Source organism: Bison bison, unplaced genomic scaffold (assembly GCF_000754665.1).
Source record: "Bison bison bison isolate TAMUID 2011002044 unplaced genomic scaffold, Bison_UMD1.0 scf7180017850719, whole genome shotgun sequence".
NCBI lineage: Eukaryota > Metazoa > Chordata > Mammalia > Artiodactyla > Bovidae > Bison > Bison bison.
Genome location: NW_011481292.1, coordinates 9725 through 18201, shown reverse-complemented (window position 1 = coordinate 18201; position 8477 = coordinate 9725). Strand labels below are relative to the sequence as shown.

General features: G+C 45.2%; 2 non-coding genes across 2 annotated transcripts; both read left to right on the top strand.

Moving 5' to 3' along the window:
- The first annotated feature begins 1384 nt into the window (after positions 1 to 1384).
- TRNAT-AGU lies at positions 1385 to 1458 on the top strand. The gene has a single exon. It is a non-coding gene; the product is annotated as a tRNA-Thr (tRNA).
- Positions 1459 to 3773: 2315 nt separating this feature from the next.
- Positions 3774 to 3846, top strand: TRNAV-UAC. Its single transcript has one exon. It is a non-coding gene; the product is annotated as a tRNA-Val (tRNA).
- Positions 3847 to 8477: the final 4631 nt, after the last annotated feature.

The window sequence follows — 8477 nt, the reverse complement described above, 5'->3', positions numbered from 1 at the left end:
TGTGTGTGTTTTATTCTTATTTGTGTGCTTTGATTTTTAAGCCTTTGATGTGCTTAACAGCAGGTGGTTCCTAACTTAACTTAGTTTTCCCATTAATTCACAAAATACTTGATAAAGTGCAATCACATTGGGCAGAAAAATTGTAATCCTATAGCAGTATGTGATTGCAATGAAGGAGTTCTTCAAATAGAAATAAATGGAAAATGTGACCTACCTTTACAGAAGTACTCGAGAAGCTACAGTTGTTGGGAAAAAAAAAAAAACCACAAAACAAAAGTCTGTTATTGCAAAAGATACTGGCAGCTTCCTGACACTATTCACTAGCACCTGTGGAAGCAGTATTGTTTATGCGGCCTAGATATAGAACACTTGTAGCAGTCTTATAGATTGAGGCTAGAAATAATCTACACTACCTGCCAGCACTCTTCAAAGAATTTGAGTAAATAAAAATAATAAATAGAGGTTTTACATTTTCTCAAAGTCACGAGTATAATGACAGATTTGGAACAAAGAATCAGTGGAGTCTGACATCAGAGTTTGAGCTCTAAAGCATCATCGCATACTGCCTCATGCTCAGAGGAGAGGACTATTCTCTGATAATTATGCAGTAAGTGTCCATTTTAGGAACTCAGACAAGTCAAGAACTTGATGACATTTTTAATGTAAGACATGTCTACCAAAGTTTTAATTGTCTGTATTTCTGTGTCAAACATCATTCTTGCATGTTGACATTTGCTGAATTCTTACCTTCCTTTTCCCTTTTGCATGCCTTTACCGTCCACGTTGCTCTAAAATAAATATGAACAGGCACACTCCTCTCTTGTAAGATACTGCTCTTTGACAGTGAGCGTAGCAAAAGATGTGGTGAAGTCCTTTCAAGCGCTCCATTTCATGCTATGTTTCAAGACTGATAAGCACCATCGTTTTCCTTTTACAGATTCGAAAGGGAGAAGTATTAGTATCTCCCATGCTGCTGTTAAGTCATTTCAGTCGTGTCCGACTCTGTGCGACCCCACAGACGGCAGCCTACCAGGCTCCGCCGTCACTGGGACTCTCCAGGCAAGAACACTGGCCTGGAGTGGGTTGCCATTTCCTTCTCCAATGCATGAAAGTGAAAAGTATCTCCCATAGGAAGGTGCAAAAGTCAAACGACTTGGCTATCGATTTCAAGGGTTCAGAGGTTCAGAAGGTTTTTCTTGTCTTGGCTCAGCATGTAAACTTCTGTGCATATTTCAGACAAGAGAGGGTAAAAGACTTGATAGAAATTTTGAGAAAGAGTCCTGAGATTGTAGTGTTGATCTTAAGTTCTTGAGAAATGCATTGGTGAGCCAGGAAAGCGAAAACTCCTTCAAATAATGTTAGGAACCAAGGGTCAACTGCAGCTGGCTCCGTGGCTTAGTTGGTGAAAGCGCCTGTCTAGTAAACAGGAGATCCTGGGTTCAAATCCCAGCGGGGCCTCAGGCAAGACTGTTTTAAATAGAGCAAAACAAGTTTAAAAAATGAAATCTGTTTACCTCCCATCAAGCCCGGGAGTACTAGGAATGCTCTCCCGATAGCCATAAAAAGGTGGTTCTCAGACGGTCTTGAGATGAGAATTAGAACTGCCTCTCGGTGTTTCCTTCGCGTTTTAGATCAGGTCTCAGAAGTTGCCAGTTTGGTTTTGTGGGATCTCTTCAATTATGTTTGCCTCCTAGAACTTTTACCACAATGGAGTCATTTGTTTTTCTTCATGGAATCATTGAATTGTCATGTCCCTCTTCAGAGCCACCCCCTCCCCCGCGAACTCCCACCACCCCGATTTGGCACCAACTTTAGTAGTGCCTCACAGTCGCGCTTCTCAAAATTTTATGGGCATGTGAATGACCTGGTGTGATCCATTATAATGAGGGTTTTAAATAACTGCATCTGCAACAGGGGCCTGAAAGTCAGCATTTCTACAATCTCAGACGCTACACTCCTGTTCCATGGACGATACTTCATGAAGCAAGGCCAGAGACTTACTGGTCTAGTTCAGTGGGTGTGTTTTCAAGTTCTGCACTTTCATATGTTGCAGCTGTCTTCCTGAATCACTAGGTAATCCAGCATTGTTTTTACTCATTTATCCTTAGTGAATGAAATGAAATCAAAAGAAATAAAAGAAGAGGAAAGACATTCTAATATAAATTACGGTAGTGTGAATCAAGTTGTGTTGTAACTGTTTCCTCTTTTCGATGTGAAATGGACTCTTGACGATACTGGAAATTTTGGAAGGAGAAGAACTGAGGTTATATCTAAAAGAGGATAAAGAATAGTCAATGACAAAATACACAAAATTATTTTTTTTTTTTTTTTAAGGTGTGGGCAAACTGACTTTTTAAAGCATTCTTTGTTTATGAACTTCAACTGTTTAAAAAGTACATTTTGATCCGAAAAGCCTTTGTGCGTTCAGGAGTCACATACCTCAAAGGGCCCTTTGAGTTGCTTGCATAATTTTTCAGGACATCTGGTAGGGTCAGGATTGGGTACATGGTGGGGCTACTCCTTACTGGCTTAAAAATAAACTTCTAATCAAATTATGGGAAACTAAATCCCAAACTTGCTGATTGGGAAATATTGTCTCTCGACTCTGTTTCCTGCAACGTTGTGACCAATCCTAGTTTTAGTTTTGCTGAGAGCAGGAGCTCTCAGCGCTGCTATTTGTGAAAGATGCCGATGCAGAGCTGATGCAAAGAAATCAGGAATTTCTCACATGGGATTTAATGAAAGACTACAATTTCGCTGCTGAGCACCTTCCTGGTCCTCGAGGGAAGTACTGAGAAGAGGGAAAATACAATGAGGAAGGTCAGGTGAAATGAAGAGAAAAACAAAGGAGAGGCAAGGTGGGCATCTGTTGAACAGATTCAGATCGCTCAAAGCACAGTCGTTCCAGGGCAGTGTGAGTGACGCTGGATAATAAGTTGACTGATGCCTCCCACCTCGACTTATTCCGGCGCAAAATCCAGTCCCATGAATTCCCAAACACTGCTCCTTTTGGCACTCCTTTCTCAGAGTCAAGAGGGCACAGGCCATCCCAACCCCGCTCGGCAGTCTCCTCCAAGGCGAGTTTGGCCCTCTCGGAAGTTCGGTGGTCTTCAGGACTCTGTGCGTTGTGTTCTGGCTCCGACGATGAGGAAGAGAGGTGGAAATCAAAGGCACAGGACAGTATCGGGTTGTTGCTCGTAATCAAATGCCCTTGGAACCTGAGGACACCCTGCCTGATGTTTGGGAAGGTGTTTGGACTCTGCTCCCTCCTAGCTCAGGCGGTAAAGAATCTGCCTGCAATGCGGGAGACCCGGCTTTGATCTCTGGGTCGGGAACATCCCCACTCCAGTGGGTTGTTTCCAGATGTCCAGCCTGGAGAATCCCATGGACAGAGGAGCCTGGCAGACTACAGTCCATGGGGTGGCAAGAGTCGGACACGACTTAGCGACTAAACCACCCCCACCACCGAGTTAGGTTTGGTGGGGAGCCTGGTAGGCTGCCGTCTATGGGGTCGCACAGAGTCGGACACGACTGAAGCGACTTAGCAGCAGCAGTAGCAGTATGAGCCATAGAATTTCGATATTATTCTTTTAGCAAAAGTTTTTGAAACGATGGAAAGCAAGGCACCGCGAGTGAACACATTCTGCAAGAGAAATATTCAAAATTACTAGATTGGGGGCGTGACGGGTGACGGGGGGCGGGGGGAGTGGGGAGCAACCAAGGAACCGAGTATGCCGTTTTATGGGACTTGTAATACCCCATGCGGGCGTGACGTTTCCGTGGTGTAGCGGTTAGCACATTCGCCTTACACGCGAAAGGTCCCCGGTTCGAAACCGGGCGGAAACAGCCCACGCCGCCGGCTTTTGCTGTCTTATAGACAAGTGCAAAGATTTCCTTGGGATTTTGCTGCCCTCTCCAAGGTTCCCGATTCCAACGTATCCTCAGAGCACCCGTGCTCTCACCTACGGCCTTTTAAAATACTTACTGTAGTTTAACATTTCTTGACGTTCCTCTGACTCCAGCAGCTTTACAATGTGTCAACTATAATGTTCTCTCCTAGAGCAATTTTGAGGAAAAAGGGGTCGGATTTTGTGAGGTACGGGGGTAGCTTAGTGCTTATTATGTCCTGGACGCTTAGTGCGCCTTCTGTCCTGTCTAACATATAGTCGCTCATCTCAAATGCATGGAAGTATTTCGCTACATTTTCTTCACCAAACTTTATTGTTTTCGCTTTCACTGTTAGCCTGTGGGCAAATGATTTGAAATGCAAGCAGCTGGCCCGAAGCAACTGAGGTAGGCCTACAGCAGTACAAGTGAATCAACGAAAGAATGCAATCAGTCAAACAAGAAGCTAAAACCAACAGACGGAAAAAAGGGGAGGTTTCCAGATGTCTCCCATCTCTGGCAATTTTTTTTTCCCCCCGTACCAGAAATATTTTCAAAAACCTTCGACATAAAATCTGTGTGCGCAGAAGGTGGAAAGGAATGGCGGAGGGGATGGAAGCAATGAATCAGAAGTTTCCTGTCCCCAGAAACTACACGGAGATCTTGTGTCGGGTGGAGACCGTTGCTTAATCTCACTGTCCTTTCCTTTTTCTCCTAATTCCCCGGGTCCACGTGCAGATCCCCACCAGTACCCTCAGAGAATTATTCCGTAGTCCGCCTGGATCCGAATCTCTGCTCAAATGTTTCCACCACGCGGTCGACGCCGACTCGCCCCTTTGCCGGGAGCTTGGGTCATCTGCACGCGGATGACAGCACGCGGAAGGCAGCACGCGGTCATCTGCAGCCGGACCCAATTACCCACCCACCTAGGTTTGCCTGGGCGGACTGGTCACATTCTGCCACGGGTTGTCCTTCAGTCGCACAGACCCGTCGCTTCCCCGGGTTCAAAAGACAGTTCCATTTAGGCACAGAACAGTCCCAGGTTGAGATCGGAATGGAGTGGAGGTGCGTTTGTCTGCGTGTGTGTTTCGAGACAAGGCTGTGGGACAGACACACACGGAACGGGGCCTGGGGACCCTCGCAGGCAGGGTATCTAGGCCAGCAGCGGCTCTTCTCGGACGGTTCGGGGACTCGGCATCCAGATCAACACGAAGCTCGCGACGGGCAGGCGGAGAAGGTCCGCGTCGCCCCCGGGAAACCAGAACTATTCCCGGAGTCAGGACCATGAACAGCGCACTTTGGATTTGCCGGGCCGAGTGAGGGATTTCTCACAAGTGAGAAAGGACAGGGGGAAATGTTTTAATGGTACATTGAGTCGGTGGCGCGTGTATTTTAGGGACAGACTTTTTTTTTTTTTTAATTTAAAAAACACATAAAATACCGCACATGGTATTTCCGTTGTTGCTGCTGTTCAGTCGCTAAGTCGTGTCCCACTCTACGGGACCCCACGGATTGCAGCACGCCAGGTTTCCCTGCCCTTCACTATCTCCCAGAGTTTGCTCAAATTCATGTCCGCTGTGTCGATGATGCCATCCAATCAGATCATCCTCTGTCCCCTTTCTCCTCCTGCCCTCAATTTTTCCCAACGTCAGGGTCTTTTCCAGTGAGTCAGCTCTTCACATCAGGTGGCCAAAACATTCGAGCTTCGGCTTCAGCATCGGTCCTTCCAATGAATATTCAAGGTTGATTTCCTTTATGATTGACTGGTTTGATCTCCTTGCAGTCCAAGGGACCCTCAAGAGGCTTCTCCAGCACAGTTCCACGCTCAGCCCTCTTTATGGTCCAACTCTCTCATCCCTAAAAGACTGCTGGAAATACCATAGCTTTGACCACAGAGAGGGATCTTCATTGGCAAAATGCTGTCTCTGCCTTTTAATCCGCTTTCTAGTTATCTCATAGCTTTTCTTCCAAGGAGCAAGTGTCTTTTAATTTTGTGGCTGCAGTCATCATCCACAGTGATTTTGGAGCCCAAGAAAATAAAATCTGTATTTCTACTAGATGGTTTTGAAAGAAATGGTCACATGTTGAGGTATGGGAAAGTCATGCTGGCTTACATATGTTCGTGCCTAATGAAAGGCAAAAAAAAAAAAAAAAGTCTGTTTTAAAGGTAAAGCTTAAATGCCTTTCTCCCTGAGAGGTGAGCACTAGTAGTATTTCCCAGGTGCCTGGGCCAGACTAATCTGATGTGAACTGGCTGATCTGCCTTTTTTTTTTTTTGAAACCTTTAAGGAATGTGCCATTTCACTTTTGATGTTTTTTTTGTTCTGACAAGGAATCAGTTCAGTTCACTTGCTCAGTCGAGTCCAACTTTTTGCCACCCCATGAACCGCAGCACACCAGGCTTCCCTGTCCATCACCAACTCCTGGAGCTTGCCCAAAATCATGTCCATCGAGTCGGTGATGCCGTCCAACCACCTCATCCTCTGTCATCCCCTTCGCCTCCTGCCTTCAATCTTACCCAGCATCAGGTTCTTTCCCAATGAATCAGTTCTTCACATCAGGTGGCCAAAATATTGGAGCTTCAGCTTCAGCATCAGTCCTTCCAATGAATGTTCAGGACTGATTTCCTTTAGGATAGACTGGTTGGAACTTCCTGCAGTCCAAGGGACTCTCAAGAAGCTTCTCCAACATCACAGTTCTAAAGCATCAGTTGTTTGGTGCCCAGCTTTCTTTATAGTCCACCTCTCACATCCATACATGACTACTGGAAAAACCATAGCTTTGACTAGACGGGCCTTTGTCAGCAAAGTAATGTCCCTGCTTTTAAATATGCTGTCTACGCTGGTCATAGCTTTTCTTCCAAGGAGCAGGCATCTTTTAATTCCATGGCTGCAGTCAGCAACCCATCTGCAGTGATTTTGGAGACCCCCAAAACAGTGAGAGTGAGCCCCCTCTCACTGTTTCCATTGTTTCCCATCTATTTGCCATGAAGTGATGGGACCGGATGCCATGATCTTCGTTTTCTGAATGTTGAGGTTTAAGCCATCTTTTTCACTCTCCTCTTTCACTTTCATCAAGAGGCTCTTTAGTTCTTTGCTTTCTGCCATAAGGGTGGTGTCATCTGCATATTTGAGGTTATTGATGTTTCCCCCGGCAATCTTGATTCCAGCTTGTGCTTCATCCGGCCCAGCGCTTCGCATGATGTACTCTGCGTAGACCTTAAATAAGCAGGGTGACAATATACAGCCTCGACGTACTCTTTTCCCGATTTGGAACCACTCTGCTGTTCCATGTCCGGTTCTAACTGTTGCTTCTTGACTTGCATACAGTTTCTCAGGAGGCAGGTCAAGTGGTCTGGTATTCCCATCTCTTGAAGAATTCCCCACAGTTTCTTGTGATCCACACAGTCCAAGGCTTTGGCGTAGTCAATAAAGCAGAAGTAGATGTTTTTCTAGAATTCTCCTGCTTTTTCAATGATCCACCAGATGTTGACAATTTGATCTCTGGTTCCTCTGCCTTTTCTAAATCCAGCTTCAACATCTGGAAGTTCACAGCTCACGTCCTGTTGAAGCCTGGCTTGGAGAATTTTGAGCATTACATTGCTAGCGTGTGAGATGAGTGCAATTGTGTGGTAGTTTGAATATTCTTTGGCACTGCCTTTCTTTGGGACTGGAATGAAAACTGACCTTTTCCAGTCCTGGGGCCTCTGCTGAGATTTCCACATTTGCTGTCCGATTGGGTGCAGCACTTTCACAGCATCACCTTTTAGGATTTGAAATAGCTCAACTGGAATTCCATTACCTCCACTAGCTTTGTTCATAGTGGTGCTTCCTAAGCCCCACTTGACTTCCCATTCCAGGATGTCTGGTTCTAGGTGAATGATCACACCATCGTGGTTATCTGGCTCATGAAGATATTTTTTTGTATAGTTCTTCTGTGTATTCTTGCCACCTCTTCTTAATATCTTCTGCTTCTGTTAGGTCCATACCATTTCTGTCCTTTATTGTGCCCATCTTTGCATGAAATGTTCCCTTGGTATCTCTAACTTTCTTGAAGCGATCTCTAGTCTTTCCCATGCTATTGTTTTCCTCTATTTCTTTGCATTGACCACTGAGGAAGGCTTTCTTATCTCTCCTAGCTATTCTTTGGAGCTCTGCATTCAAATGGGTATATCTTTTTTTTTCTCCTTTGCCTTTCACTTCTCTTCTTTTCTCAGCTATTTGTAAGGCCTCCTCAGACAACCATTCTGCCTTTTTGCATTTCTTTTTCTTGGGGATGGTCTCGATCACTGCCTCCTGTCCAATGTCACCAACCTCTGTCCACAGTTCTTCAGGCACTCTGTCTGTCATATTCTAATCCCTTGAATCTATTTTGTCACTTCTGTTGTATAATCATAAGGGATTTGATTTAGGTCATACCTGAATGGCCTAGTGCTTTTCCCTGCTTTCTTCAATTTAAGTCTGAAAATTGCAATAAGGAGTTCATGATCTGAGCCACAGTCAGCTCCCGATCTTGTTTTTGCTGACTGTATAGAGCTTCTCCATCTTTGGCTGCAAAGACTATCAGATCAGATCAGATCAGATCAGATCAGT